Consider the following 15,302-nt stretch of genomic DNA (forward strand, 5'->3'; position numbering starts at 1 on the left):
AGTGGTTTAGGGCCCACCCTAATGACCTTATCTTAACTTTATTTTATTTGCAAAGTCCCAATTTCCAAATAAGGTCACATTCGTAGGTACTGGGAATTAGGACAAAATCCAACCCATAACACCCTATTTTTGCCTTTTCTAGTGGTTCTGTGGCTGGTTGAGGAGGGGATTTTTGGATTGACTTTTCTTCCTTGTCCTGTGGTGACTTTTATCTGTTCTGTGGTGAGGAACTCCTCCTACTGGAAGCTTTGTTCTCCTTTTTCCTTCTTTCTTTCCAGGTTTCAGCATTGTCCTAGGAGGCCCTGGGTTCCACCTCATTCAATCTTGGAGACTTCGCTCTGTGTGGTTGAGAGGAGGAGACCCACACCAGATCTTTAGCTGTTTCTACACTGGGCTTACTGATCATCTTAGCAGTCACCAAACTCCTGCTGCCCTCTGTGAAGACTGGCTCTTGGGAACAAGGTGGGAACACCCTCCTAGGACAAGCTTGCAGCCCTTTCTTCCATCCTGTTCACATTCTGTGAGGACATGTTGGCAGCACTCCCTTCCATGGTCATGCTGGCTATCCTCCTTCCTGGACCCATGGTGGCTGATCCTGTCATTGTTATGTTTGTCTGTCCTGGGCCCATAGACTTGGTTGCTGTCACACTCAGAGCACTTATGCAGTCCCTGTGGCTACTCCTGTTGTTACCCTTTTATCAGTCCCTACAGGTCTCATGACTACAGAAGAGAATGTGTTTGAGATGGATATTTGGACCTTCTAGGAACAGTTTTTTTTTTTTTTTTAGGTGGCAGAGGCATTGTATTCCCTCCCCCAGAATAACCAGAGGAATTGACTCGGATACCTCAGGGACCATGCAGAGGCTTCTAATGGACACCTGATCCTGATCCCCTTCTCTGTGGAACCCCATGGCCTGTGCCAAGGAGAAGAGAAACAAGTGAGTCAGAGAGGACAGAAAGTGAGACCAGAGGGCCTGCTTACCTCACTTCTCAAGGCAGAACAAATCAAGGGCTTCTAAGTGGAAAGACATTTGATATCATCATGTTCAATCGCCTGTTTAATTCAGGAATCCCCTCTATATTGTCATTCTAATTTTGATCAAAAAGTCCCAGTGCCAGGGAGAGCACGATTTTGGTTCCACATATACTTATAAAGTACACACTTTTGCTAGTGTTTCCATAGGAGAGATTCCTAGAAGTGGGACACACACATTTTCCACTTTGATGCCTGCTAACAAATTGTGCCTGGGTGGAGACACACATTGTATTGTTATTTACAAAAATGAGTACAAGAAAATTATGGGAGACAGAGAGCTCAAAAAGAAGGAAAGAATTTTTAATAGTTGAAAATGTCCCACAATAGACCCGAGTGCCTGACTTGGGATAGCAACTGTTTAAAACAAAGAGCTTGTTGTATTCCAGAGAAGCACTGGGAACCTCTTCAAGGTGGCAAGTTCCCCAGCGGTGACCTGTTGGGCCCTGAGCTCTTCTAAATGCACTACATCTTCCAAGTGCGCCTCAGAGAACAATATAGGTCTTGTGGGACTTGTCACGAAGCACATTTGAGCCCATCTGCTTATGTATTTGCAGAGATTTTCACTGTGTTCTGCTAGTCCTCTGCCATAGACACAGGCATGTCCACTTTATCCCCAGCTGGGATGCCAAGACCCTCCATTGGTGGCCTAAAGAGATATATTAGTTTTTCCCAATAGTAAGAGGTTGTCTTACGCATCTAACGGGCCATGCTGATGATAGCAGGAATAATTGGTGGCAAGCTTCAAGCATAGCTGCTATTTCACATGGTTGAGGACAGAGATCTTTGTAAGTTTCAAGAGAAACAGCCTGGTTAACTCTAAGGTCTTGGAGGTGAAGGGGTTCAGAACAGGCCTCCTCAGGATGTGCCACTTTGGCATGTAAATTATTTTGAGCTGAAGGTAATTGACACCCTACAGGCTCATGAGAAATGCTTACTTTTCCCTTAAAGAATTTAAATTAAGGGCCTTGCCCATAATAAGAGTTCTTAACAGAAATAACTTTTCATGTCCTATTTGTAGAGCAGGAAAAACTTCTGATTAATGAACATTTGCTCTTATACGGTGAATGACTTTTCTCCCCTCTGAAACTTCAGGCACCTTACTGCATCCTTAGCTCAGGATGGCTTATATACCTCATTTTACCTTTTTGTCTCTGACCCTGGCACATATGTGGGGTTCCCATACGTATGTATATAATTAAATTTGGTCATTTTCTCTCATTAATCTGCCTCATGTCTATTTGATTATTAGACCAGCTAAAGGAACTAAGAAGGGTAGAGGAAAGTTTCTTCCCCCACAGAGGCCTGTGGCCTCTTCTTGGTGGCCTGACTATGTGTAGCATGCTCGTCACAATCTGAGGCTGGTCAGGCCAGTGGCCTGGCATTAGATTGTGGAGGATGAATTCGTGGGCATGATGACCATGATTCCCATTTGAATGTGGTTGTGCACATTGGTCACTTGTCTCTTGCTGATCAGGGTAATGTTGCTCTCAAACATTGGTGTGTCCTTGAAAATATAGTGTCTTTCCTTGTACCTTGTTGCTGCAGGTCCCCCATTAGGTATTGAGCATGTCCATTGTATAGCTGCTGTGGGCTATGTAATGCTGTCATATAGATTCACTGCTCTTTGCACCACCTGTTTTTTGATGGGGCCATGGGCTGTGGGCCAAACAATAGCTCTAGGACAAGGGAGTGACTGTGATGGCTCGTCTGTCTCAATGGCTTCCATCTTGGCCTAAGCTCCCAATGAATGTTCATGTTTATCCTCACTGCCTTCTGTGACCTGTTGTGATCACATACCATTTTGCCCTGTCCCCTCCCAACAGCCACTCCTCAGGATAGGGAACCTATCTTCCTCCACAAAAGCAGCTCCACCTTTCAGAAGACATGCTGGCTCTGTGCAGGGTATGGGTGGGGAAGGGGCAACAGCTGCTATTATAAAATTATAATTATAATTATAATAATTGTAAATAAAATCATGCTAACAACTTTGCTCTCCCCTTCCAAGTTGCTTGGAGTTCTAATATTTCATCACCTCCACCTTTTGTCTTCTTTTCCCTAATACATCTTGCTTTGCCCTTAGGTACTGTTAAAAGATTGACAGTGAGTAACAGGCACCTGCTACCTGGCAATTTTTCTTTAAGAGAATTTGTTGCTACAAGCTTGGCAATATAGAAACCACATGGAAGGAATAATTCTTGGAGCTTCTTGGTACTTAGAATGTGGATTTCTTTTGAAATAATGAAAAAGCTGGATTTGGGAACTTAGAATGTGGATTTCTTTTGAAATAATGATTTTGATGCTGGTTTCTAGGTTGGTCCACAGGAGGGTTTATGTTTGCATGAAAAAACTATAGAAACAATACTTTTTGGAAGTATGCTGGCCCCATCTGACAGCTCACGTCCTTCCTGCTGAGGATATGAGTCAGACTCTGAAAATTGTGGTGCTGAGAATTGTCTTTCAGGGTCAGAACTGACTGCAGAGCAACACATACCAGCGGCTCTCTGGAGACATTTCATATTTGAAAGAGTTAGTTGTGTTAGGTATTCATTTCTTCAGGTTCTTGGAGCTCTAACTCTGACTTAATTCTATCAATGATTGCCAGCCCTGCCTTTGGGTGAATGTAGGAGGTGATTCACAGTAGCATAGCTGTAATCACAGAAGATGCTTATCAAAGGGATCTGGTGCTCTGCTTGTCATGGTTTATAAAGCATGGAGCAGCCCTGCATGCACTGTGTGGACTGATACCCAAGATTAAAGGAAATAAGCGAACTATAGAGCAGCGGGTAGAGCATTCCAAGATTTCTGTCTACAAACAAGGTGGTGGATAATGAGTTGTGATTTGTGGTTTGGGAAACACTGGCTTAGAAGGTTTCTAAGAAAACCAAGCCATGTCCGGAAGAGGAGATTGAACTGAGATCTTGGAGAAATGAACCTGAATTCTTGTAGGATTATCTGAAACCTTCAGTTGTAGAATTCTGCCTGGATTTCTCCTACATCAGCCTGAGCTCAGAGCAGAGGTCCCAGGATAGCTGTGGATTGGGAGGGGAGTAAGGACTCCTCTGGGATGTCTACAAGGGGCTTGTGTACCTATCCAGCCTTTTCACTGGAAAGATTGTAGGAAACCTTAATTTTGCCCCATTTTTCAATCAAAAATTTCCCTTTCTGTTTTCCATGATTTGCCTTCATCACTGATGTTACCTTGTGGATAAGGAGGTCTCGGGCTGCATGTACTTCAAAAACAGCAAAAGATATCACCATTTGTCAAAACTTGGCTTTTGTTTCCTGATCGTTTTACCTTAGATTATAATATATACCTTCAGTATTTGCTCATGGAAAGGCTTTTATTTGACTGCTTAAAGGCCAAAAGAGCAAAACCAAAAAAGGGGAGGATCGATCTATCTATCTATCTATCTATCTATCTATCTATCTATCTATCTATCTATCTATCAATCATCTATCCGTCCATCCTCCATCCATCCATCCTTTGTTTATCTATCTGATTTTACATGTAGAGACTGTCCACTGAAAGAGATAAAAACATTGGCAGTTATGATTGTTTTAGAGATGATGATTATGAAACAGGAATGGGAAGGAGATCTATCTATTTAAAATTTTTACTATATCATATTAACTATTAAAAAACAGTAGAGCTGAAATTGACATGTTTTATGGCTTGACTTGTGTCCCCAAGTTTTTATGTTGAAGTCCTAATGGACCTGCGAATATGACCTTATCTGGAAATACGGTCTTTGCAGATGATCAAGTTAAGATGAGGTCATTAAAGTGGGCACTAATCCCATATGACTGTGTCCTAATAAAAAGGGGAAATTTGGACACACACAGGAAGAATGCCATGTGAAGGTTGGAGTTATGCAACACAGAGAGGGTCCTGGAGCAGATCCTTCCTTAATGCCTTCAGAGGGAGCATGACCCTGCTGACACCTTCATTTCAGACTCGGAACCTCCAGAACTGTGACACAATACATTTCTGTCGTTTAAGCCATCTAGTTTGTGATACTTTGTTATACAACGTGTGAGAAAATGTTAGCAGAAATTCCAAAGAAAGGAATGGAATGGAGATGAGGAGGCAGTTGATGGTTGGAACTGGGAGGATGTGAGTGAGCAGTGAGCACGGTCGTGGGCACTCAGCCAGGGCCCCGTGCCTCCTCCTTTGCCCTGGTTCCCCTTTCGGGCTGCCTGCCCCCAGCTCTGATTGGACATGCTGTCTGCTACACCTGGGCCTTTTGGCTGTCCAAGAATAGTACTTGTGCCCCAGGTGTGATCACCTATTACTGATCTTGCAATGCTAGGAGGCCAGATCAGTGACAACATGCCATCAGGATGAACTGCCTGGAAGAGAACTCTGAGATCAACTTAATCGAACAGAATTGTTTCTGAGGAACTTGCTAATCTGTGAGTCACATCCTAAAACCGCACATTTACCACATACAGTAAGGAAAGTAAATTACATAAGAACGACTCACAGTCATTATTCTTGTCAGAGTATGAGACCTTAAGAGATGTCACAGTATGTTCTGAGGATGTTGGGTCTGGACCTCAGTGGTTTTAGTTGGTGTGAGTTTGGGGCTGTGTGTTGTTTTTGTGGAGGCTTCATATGCTTCCTGTCCCCTGCTCCAGGGCTGCAGAGCACCAGGGGATGGTTACCTCCTCCAGCTGGCAGGATAGACATGGATGGCCGCCCCTTGTTTGCTCCCAAAAGTTACCTCCAGCAGTGTCTGCAGGGCCCTGCCCCTGGGCAGCATAGGTAATAAAGGGCTGCTGTCTGGAAGAGAAAGAGGTAGATGGCAGTGACCTACCTCCTTGGTTGTGCGGTAGGTGGCATGCTAACAAAGGCCGAGTCATTGGGAGTATTATGGCTCCAAGGAAACCCTGGAAGGCCCTTTGTCTCTCAGGGACTTCTTCTTCAGGAACCCGTATGTGCTCTTTCCAAGTAGTTTTATTTCTTTTGAAATAATGATTTTGATGCTGGTTTCTAGGTTGGTCCACAGGAGGGTTTATGTTTGCATGAAAAAACTATAGAAACAATACTTTTTGGAAGTATGCTGGCCCCATCTGACAGCTCACGTCCTTCCTGCTGAGGATATGAGTCAGACTCTGAAAATTGTGGTGCTGAGAATTGTCTTTCAGGGTCAGAACTGACTGCAAAGCAACACATACCAGCGGCTCTCTGGAGACATTTCATATTTGAAAGAGTTAGTTGTGTTAGGTATTCATTTCTTCAGGTTCTTGGAGCTCTAACTCTGACTTAATTCTATCAATGATTGCCAGCCCTGCCTTTGGGTGAATGTAGGAGGTGATTCACAGTAGCATAGCTGTAATTACAGAAGATGCTTATCAAAGGGATCTGGTGCTCTGCTTGTCATGGTTTATAAAGCATGGAGCAGCCCTGCATGCACTGTGTGGACTGATACCCAAGATTAAAGGAAATAAGCGAACTATAGAGCAGTGGGTAGAGCATTCCAAGATTTCTGTCTACAAACAAGGTGGTGGATAATGAGTTGTGATCTGTGGTTTGGGAAACACTGGCTTAGAAGGTTTCTAAGAAAACCAAGCCATGTCCGGAAGAGGAGATTGAACTGAGATCTTGGAGAAATGAACCTGAATTCTTGTAGGATTATCTGAAACCTTCAGTTGTAGAATTCTGCCTGGATTTCTCCTACATCAGCCTGAGCTCAGAGCAGAGGTCCCAGGATAGCTGTGGATTGGGAGGGGAGTAAGGACTCCTCTGGGATTTCTACAAGGGGCTTGTGTACCTATCCAGCCTTTTCACTGGAAAGATTGTAGGAAACCTTAATTTTGCCCCATTTTTCAATCAAAAATTTCCCTTTCTGTTTTCCATGATTTGCCTTCATCACTGATGTTACCTTGTGGATAAGGAGGTCTCGGGCTGCATGTACTTCAAAAACAGCAAAAGATATCACCATTTGTCAAAACTTGGCTTTTGTTTCCTGATCGTTTTACCTTAGATTATAATATATACCTTCAGTATTTGCTCATGGAAAGGCTTTTATTTGACTGCTTAAAGGCCAAAAGAGCAAAACCAAAAAAGGGGAGGATCGATCTATCTATCTATCTATCTATCTATCTATCTATCTATCTATCTATCTATCTATCAATCATCTATCCGTCCATCCTCCATCCATCCATCCTTTGTTTATCTATCTGATTTTACATGTAGAGACTGTCCACTGAAAGAGATAAAAACATTGGCAGTTATGATTGTTTTAGAGATGATGATTATGAAACAGGAATGGGAAGGAGATCTATCTATTTAAAATTTTTACTATATCATATTAACTATTAAAAAACAGTAGAGCTGAAATTGACATGTTTTATGGCTTGACTTGTGTCCCCAAGTTTTTATGTTGAAGTCCTAATGGACCTGCGAATATGACCTTATCTGGAAATACGGTCTTTGCAGATGATCAAGTTAAGATGAGGTCATTAAAGTGGGCACTAATCCCATATGACTGTGTCCTAATAAAAAGGGGAAATTTGGACACACACAGGAAGAATGCCATGTGAAGGTTGGAGTTATGCAACACAGAGAGGGTCCTGGAGCAGATCCTTCCTTAATGCCTTCAGAGGGAGCATGACCCTGCTGACACCTTCATTTCAGACTCGGAACCTCCAGAACTGTGACACAATACATTTCTGTCGTTTAAGCCATCTAGTTTGTGATACTTTGTTATACAACGTGTGAGAAAATGTTAGCAGAAATTCCAAAGAAAGGAATGGAATGGAGATGAGGAGGCAGTTGATGGTTGGAACTGGGAGGATGTGAGTGAGCAGTGAGCACGGTCGTGGGCACTCAGCCAGGGCCCCGTGCCTCCTCCTTTGCCCTGGTTCCCCTTTCGGGCTGCCTGCCCCCAGCTCTGATTGGACATGCTGTCTGCTACACCTGGGCCTTTTGGCTGTCCAAGAATAGTACTTGTGCCCCAGGTGTGATCACCTATTACTGATCTTGCAATGCTAGGAGGCCAGATCAGTGACAACATGCCATCAGGATGAACTGCCTGGAAGAGAACTCTGAGATCAACTTAATCGAACAGAATTGTTTCTGAGGAACTTGCTAATCTGTGAGTCACATCCTAAAACCGCACATTTACCACATACAGTAAGGAAAGTAAATTACATAAGAACGACTCACAGTCATTATTCTTGTCAGAGTATGAGACCTTAAGAGATGTCACAGTATGTTCTGAGGATGTTGGGTCTGGACCTCAGTGGTTTTAGTTGGTGTGAGTTTGGGGCTGTGTGTTGTTTTTGTGGAGGCTTCATATGCTTCCTGTCCCCTGCTCCAGGGCTGCAGAGCACCAGGGGATGGTTACCTCCTCCAGCTGGCAGGATAGACATGGATGGCCGCCCCTTGTTTGCTCCCAAAAGTTACCTCCAGCAGTGTCTGCAGGGCCCTGCCCCTGGGCAGCATAGGTAATAAAGGGCTGCTGTCTGGAAGAGAAAGAGGTAGATGGCAGTGACCTACCTCCTTGGTTGTGCGGTAGGTGGCATGCTAACAAAGGCCGAGTCATTGGGAGTATTATGGCTCCAAGGAAACCCTGGAAGGCCCTTTGTCCCTCAGGGACTTCTTCTTCAGGAACCCGTATGTGCTCTTTCCAAGTAGTTTTATTTATTTCAGTGAGAGCTTTCCCTCCTTAAACATACACAGTGCACCAGAGGCTTTCCCTGATCCCTAAACCACTAAAGGAGGAGTTTGGGGCAGCTGCCTCTGCAGATGACCCCATGCCAGCTTTTCCCTTGAGGCACTTCTCTGAACCTTCCTCTGGCTTTCATTGAATGTATTGCATTGGATAGATACTGAGCACTGTGTTTGGTGCTTGGGGCTTGCCAGTGAGCACAGCGGGCCAGGATCTTTCTAGCCAAAAAACCCCAGCCCCTTCCTTGTCATTTCTTAAGTGGGCACTTGAGGCAGAGTGGTCAGTGTCTTATCTTGTGCTGGCTTTTAATCTGCAGGATGCTTAAGGCCTTACAGCCTTAGCTAGGATATAAATAAGCACCACATTAAAGCCCCCCGCCCCCCCCGCCCCCCCCAGTTAGAGCAGTTGCAGCAGCTCTGGAAGGGAAGATGGGGATTGTGTTAGAGATTTAAAAAGCAAATTTCTGTGTTAGTAAAAAACCCCACAAGGGCAAGGGTTATTGCACCTTTAGTGCTTAGATTAGCAGGCATCCAATAACTATTTATTGGCTGAATTAATGAATGGAAGGAAGAAGGAATAAATGAATAAACTTCAGGAACATTTAGCACTGTACTTGCTTTGATTCTATCTTTTATTAGTTGACACAGAATGAACTCTCATGATACCTTTCATCATCTAGCTCATTTTTGATGATCCTTGCTTGGTTAACCACTCAAGTTTCTAGAATTCTTGGGTAACCCAGGATCACAATTGGCATTTTGCTCCCCTTCTTGCTTTCCTTCCCATTATGTCCCCCACTCTTGACCACTGCTGCCTCCTGGTGATAGAAGACCACAGGCCAACAGTCTGTCATTGATGAGCATCTTTGGTCAGGTCACCACCCGGAAGTCCATCTTCTCCCAAGGAGAATGTGTAATTCTAAATAGGGAAGTGTCTGATATCTAAAGAGAGCTGCTCTGAGTGCTAATGATGGTCAAATGTCTGTGGGCAGAAGCTGTATGGGCCATGTGTGCCAAGTGAAGGGAACAGCAAAGGCAAAACTCCCAAGGCAGAGAGAAGACTGGGTCTGCCCACAATTAGGCAGTAAATTTCAGATGGTCTGTGAGGTATTCACCAAAGCTTTTAGGTTTATAATTTCATAGGACAAGTATAAGAAATGACACATTTATACTAGTTAACCTTTTGTTGCTATGGTGATGAGGAAGAAATAAAGGGTCTTTCATTTTTCTTGGGTTTATTTTAAGGGATGGGAGTTACCTTAAGGTTAGAGAGTTGTAATCAAACTATTAGTGCTCACATCTTTTAAATTCTTTACTCCTTCCTAGGCAAATGGAAAGACCACATTTCCCAGCCCCCTCAAGGATTTAGGCAAGGCCATGTGACTACTTCTAGCCAATAAAATGTGGGCATTCCAGGCTGAGGCATTTAAGAGCTGGTATATGTTCACTCCTTTCCCTTGCTATGGCATCCCTGGAAACTATATGTTGGGATGCCAGTTTCGCAGGGAAACAAAATTGGATTCCTAATGGACTAGATGGATGAAAGAGCCACTGACCCACTCAGACTTTGTGTGAGCAAGCTGTACACATTTGCCGAGCCACTGAGATTTCAGGTTTGATTTGTGACATAGCTAATCAATCTTGACTGATACAAGGAGAGAATATGAGAACTTGAGAGAATGGAGGCTTGGTCTGGACGAATACTCAAGGAACAAGCCCTAATGCAGACCTCCAAAGTGGTTGAGAGGTGAGCGCAAATAAAATGTGAGTCTCTAGGGTAAGAGTTCACTCCCCTGTTAGGAGATTCTGTAAATTTCCAAGGCTCAGGCACAGCACCACCCCCCCACCCCAATTTTACTTTCCTGATAAATTTGTTGTGTCTGGCTTTACTGGAAATGCTTCCTTATTTGTTTTGGCAAGTGAGATTTTATCAGGCTTCTTTTATGAGTATTTATCTTGCCTCAGACTTTAGGTCTTTGGAATCATTTCTAAAATTTATTAATTAAGTCAAAACTTATTGAACGTTTACAGTACACCAGTCCTGTGTACCAGATGGTAAAGATACAGAGGTGAGTTGGACACAGTTGATGCTCTTGAGGTGACAAAACCGGGTAATGCCATTAGTGGTGTGTTAGTCACAAGATGCCCTTAGCCACAGGAGATGGGACTCACTGTGCCTGGGAGTTAGTGATGGAGGCTTCATCAAGGAGGAGACTCTCCAGTGTGATTTCAAAAGAGAGGTGTATGTTTGCCATGTAGAGAAGGGTAGGAAGAGCCTTCCAAGTAGAAGGGATAGGGAGCGTGCAGTCACAGCAGTACTGTGTCCTGGGCCTACTGCTGGGGCTGCATCCATGGGGCCTCTTTATATAATTGGCTTTAGGAGATTGTCTGTGTTACTAAATTCTTTCTGTATTTAAGTTCTAATGGAGAATAAAAATTGTCTTATTAAAAAAGCAAAAATAAATAAGTGTTTCTAAAAACTTTTGAATGATTCATACCTGTTGATTCGATAGCCCTGGTCTCAGGAATCTATACTGAAGAAATAATTTGAAGACAGAAAAACTTTCTGCTTGCAGATGCTCCTGATGGTGTGTTATTCATGATCTTTTTTTTTTTTTTTAAATAAAGATCCTAATATTTGAAATAGAAAGTTTAGCTAAATTATGGCACATCACATAATATTTGAAGCTAAGCAAGGCTTTAGTCATGTGAGGAAATGCCTACACTGTCAAAAAAGAAGTGCAGGATGCTAAATTTTATGTATAATATAATCAACTGTATAAAATGTATAGACTAAACTGAAGGGAAATAATACTCATAATATACTTATAAGTTGTTAAATGCAGTTAAAACTGCATGTTGAAATTATGGCAGTTTACCACTTCTTTCTATACTTTTCTGTTTCCTGGATTATCTATATAATGTGTGTGTTACTCTTAATCTTAGTTTAAAAAAGCTTTAGCACACTTTTCATTCTCACTCCCTTTCTGTCTTCCTTTTCCCTTCTCTCTCTCTCTCTCTTTTCCTCTGCTCCCCCGCCCCCCCATTTTTCCATCCTCCCTCCTTTTTTCTCCCTAATTTCAGATTCCTAATTCTTTAACTTAAGTCTAATAATTTAAATTAGACCACGTGGCAAAAGCCAGTTACTGCTACTTGGTAATAACATACCTCATGTATGGCAAAGTGGTGAAGATCTTAGACTCCGGTATTGACTGTTTGGGTTCAAATCTCTATCTTGGTTTACTAAGCTATGTGACCTTAAACGATATCGAACTACTATTTGCTTCAGTTTTTTCATCTTTAAAATAGATTTAACAATATTTACTACCTTAGGATATTGGGAGGATTAAATGAGAACATAAGCAAAACACTTAGCAGGGGCCTGGTACTCAGTAAGCAATCAAAATTCGTTAATGTTTTGGCTTAGTTTTGGTATGCAAACTTTTTTTAAAAAGCTTAATCATCAAAAGTAAACATAAAAAGCAAAGACAAACATCCTAGCAAGGCTTTGTAAGCCTCTCATGAACAGGTGAAATGTCTTTAAGGTGAATGACATTTGAATATGAAATATATTGAGAAAGGTCTGAATAAACAAAGTTCTTATTTAATCTGTGATGTGGCCATACAGTGTTCCCCATTTGCAGACTGGTATGTCCATTAAAATAAATGGCTCAGTCTTTTCTAATATCAAGAATACCTTAAGAAAAACATTTCGGAATCAACGGGAACTCTTGCAAGTCTTTTAGTAACAGGTAACTTGGGCTCCTTCTGAATGCCTTTAGAATAGCAAAATCCATCAGCAGGTATTGTGAGTCAATCAGATGTGGTTTAGAGGAGTTTGATTGAGACAGAATGTGCCTGGGGCCTGGCATACCTGGGAGGTGCTTCATAAGGTCCCTCTCCCTTCCAAAGGTTTTTTCCTCCAGTGAATCTAAAGTTATTTAGCAATTCTCAGTGGGGGTGGAGAGGTGCTGATGGTATAGTTTTTGAATCGAGGTGCTCATTTCTGAGGTGCTGTTGGTATAGTTTTTGAATCGAGGTGCTCATTTCTGTGGTGCTCAACTCTCTGAGTTTCCTCACTTAGACCATAATTTGTGGCCATGTGCCTGGGTGTATTTGCCTCTCTGTTAACTCATGTCACTAGCAGAGGGGTGAGGAGGATGGGAATATGGCCCAGAAGTTCCTGTCCCCAGACAGGAGAGGCTGGTCTGCAGATATTTGGTGAGCTGACCTCCAGAAGAGGCTGGAAGTGCCTCTGTCAGGGAGAAGTGGGACCTGTCAATCGAAGAGAGGAGAGAAGAGGAGGGTATTTTACAAAGAGAGACCTGCCACCTCCCTTTTGGTTAAGGCCTCATGATAGGGATAGGAACCTAGGGAGGCAGAGGTGTGAAAGGAGGATGCGCAGCAGGCAGGTCCATGCCGCAGTGTCCTGTGGGAAGCAAATCAAACCTCTGGTCTCTTCACTCAAAACGAAGAGAAAGTGTGAAAGGAGAAAGAAAGGGGATTGGGCTGCATAGAGTCATTTGGTGACTTGAGACCTGTATGGTCTCTGGAGAATTGAAAACTTCCTGCTGAAGACTTCATGGTCAGAGCACTCAGACTCACTGCCTGTCTGCATATGAGCAAAGTGGGAGGGGCTATTTCAACAGAGGCTGTATCCTGTACACTGATTTCCTGGGGGAGTTTGTGGAAGCGCAGCTGTCACAGGTGGTGTGTAGCATACCTGCGGGGAGAGAGAAAATGACACAGCATCTTCAGTAGTGTTGTTAGGGGCTTGTAGAGGGTAGCCAGCCTCAGGTCTCACCTGGTGCCGGAATCCCTACTTCTCCTCTGACCAAACTCTCCAGAACCATGAAGAATTCACTGCTTTGTAAAACTCCTTGAATCTAGATTTTCCCAAAAGATGTTCCAGCAAATTCTTCTCTTGTGACGTTTTCCTCAAATAAGTTTGAGAGACCCAGCGTACTCTCTCCCGCCTTGGGGAGGAACACATCGCACATTAATGGATCAAAGACTCTAAGAAGTTCTGTACAGATAAAACTTGTTTAATTTTGTTAGCCCTCATATCCCCCTTTTTTTCCCCACAATAACCTTTATTAACTTCCCATGGACCCAATGAATCCATTAGCTGGAAAATGCTGCACTGATGGTTAAAAAAGACTCACGTTTATTGTATATATATTCTTGTCCAGTCCTTCGTGTATTGAAACCCATTGGTATGTGCATCTATCTATGTGCCCCAGTCTCTCCCTGTGCCCCCTCCCAAGCTGCGTTAGCTGTTCCTCACAAGCCAGCTCTTTGGGTCTTCCCACTTCTTGGTCATTTTTATGAGAGAGTTCTGTCCCTGTTAAGGCACTGCCTCAGGTGACCTAATGGGGGCTGACTTGGGCAGAAATGTCCTCTTTTTCTTTGGATGCTGACCAGGAATTTGTGTCACAGAAGAGAGGCAATTGTCATACACAGACGAAAGAAATAAGACGTCAGATACTAATTGCTGTGTCAATGAACTTAAAGGGACCTATGTTTTCTCTCCTCTCTTTCAGGTCATCGTTGCTTTGAACAAGACCCTTCTGTAGCAGGACAGCCTGCGAGCAGGCAGTCTTCAGATCCCCTACACGACAGAGGATCTCATCAAACACTACAACTGTGGGGACCTCAGCTCTGTCATCTTCAGCCATGACAGCTCCCAGGTGAGGGCCTTTGTCCTCTGCCCAGCTCAGCATGCATTTAAATACAAGAATAAAGACATTACCTGCTTACACCTAGACATCTGTGTACAAAGGAACAAAGTCATGAGGGGCCTTAAAAATAAAATTGTGCCGAGTTAGATGTTGAGTGAGATGTTGCAGCTAACAAAGCTATTCTTTATGAAACTTAAGAACTGAGAGGGGCATTGATTAAAGTTAATTCCAGGATCCCAGTCAAAGGATAAAGCTTCAAGGGATTCAGCAGCAGGCCTCATGGCATAGACATCAGGCAGCATGATACCACTCTCACAGAGGGGAAGGGACAGAGTCTGAAAGCCCCTGGCTGACTTAGGTAACACCTTTGAGAAATGATGGAACAAAACTTTTTCTGCAGTTTTTAGTGGCTTCTAGGAACGTGTGAGCATGATGCAACTGAAGTGTCCATGGTATTCTTACAGAAGTGGCACATAAGAGGCAGGGAAGGCTACCAGCATTTCCAGACATGGATTCCATCCTGCAGTATTGCAGGGTATGTCTGATCTGTGCAGTGAGTGTATACACAGGACAGGTTTTACCTGTGGGCCATCAAGGGGAAGGAAGTAGCTGGTCAGAGCTCAGAGGATTGCAAATTCTCTACAGGAGGGAGGTAGGATGGATATTTGTTATGCTTTTATCAACAAAGTTCCATGAGACAAACCATGATTTCTCCGCCCCCTGCTACTAAGGTCATGTAGAAGTGTCAAGTGCTGGCTAAGCTTCTGAGATAAGGAAGTGTGTTTTCCCCTCATGCAGGACCAGTGTCCTCATACAGAAGTACGCTGGAGAAAGAGAAGGGAGCTGGTGGGTGTGCGTGGTGCTATCTAGGTCTCTTAGATGTGGGGACCCTGTCATAAGGAAATGTGAG

The 15,302-nt window shown here is 43.3% G+C and overlaps 1 protein-coding gene across 15 annotated transcripts in view; it reads left to right on the plus strand.

The window, feature by feature from the left end:
• The window catches only part of TRABD2A (TraB domain containing 2A), an 86,158-nt gene that overhangs the window by 47,054 nt on the left and 23,802 nt on the right, over positions 1–15,302 (plus strand). For 7 of the 15 annotated variants that reach the window (XR_002782665.1, XR_002782661.1, XR_002782668.1 and 4 more), the window contains 4 exons: positions 279–462; positions 789–938; positions 14,255–14,401; positions 15,124–15,238. The gene's annotated coding sequence lies outside the window, so the exon portion shown is untranslated. Of the gene's footprint in view, positions 1–278; positions 463–788; positions 939–14,254; positions 14,402–14,856; positions 14,928–15,123; positions 15,239–15,302 lie in introns of all 15 variants that reach the window. The other 8 variants (XR_002782659.1, XR_002782662.1, XR_002782670.1 and 5 more) reach the window with 4 other exon arrangements.

Source organism: Pteropus vampyrus, unplaced genomic scaffold, assembly GCF_000151845.1.
Source record: "Pteropus vampyrus isolate Shadow unplaced genomic scaffold, Pvam_2.0 Scaffold156, whole genome shotgun sequence".
NCBI classification, from domain to species: domain Eukaryota; kingdom Metazoa; phylum Chordata; class Mammalia; order Chiroptera; family Pteropodidae; genus Pteropus; species Pteropus vampyrus.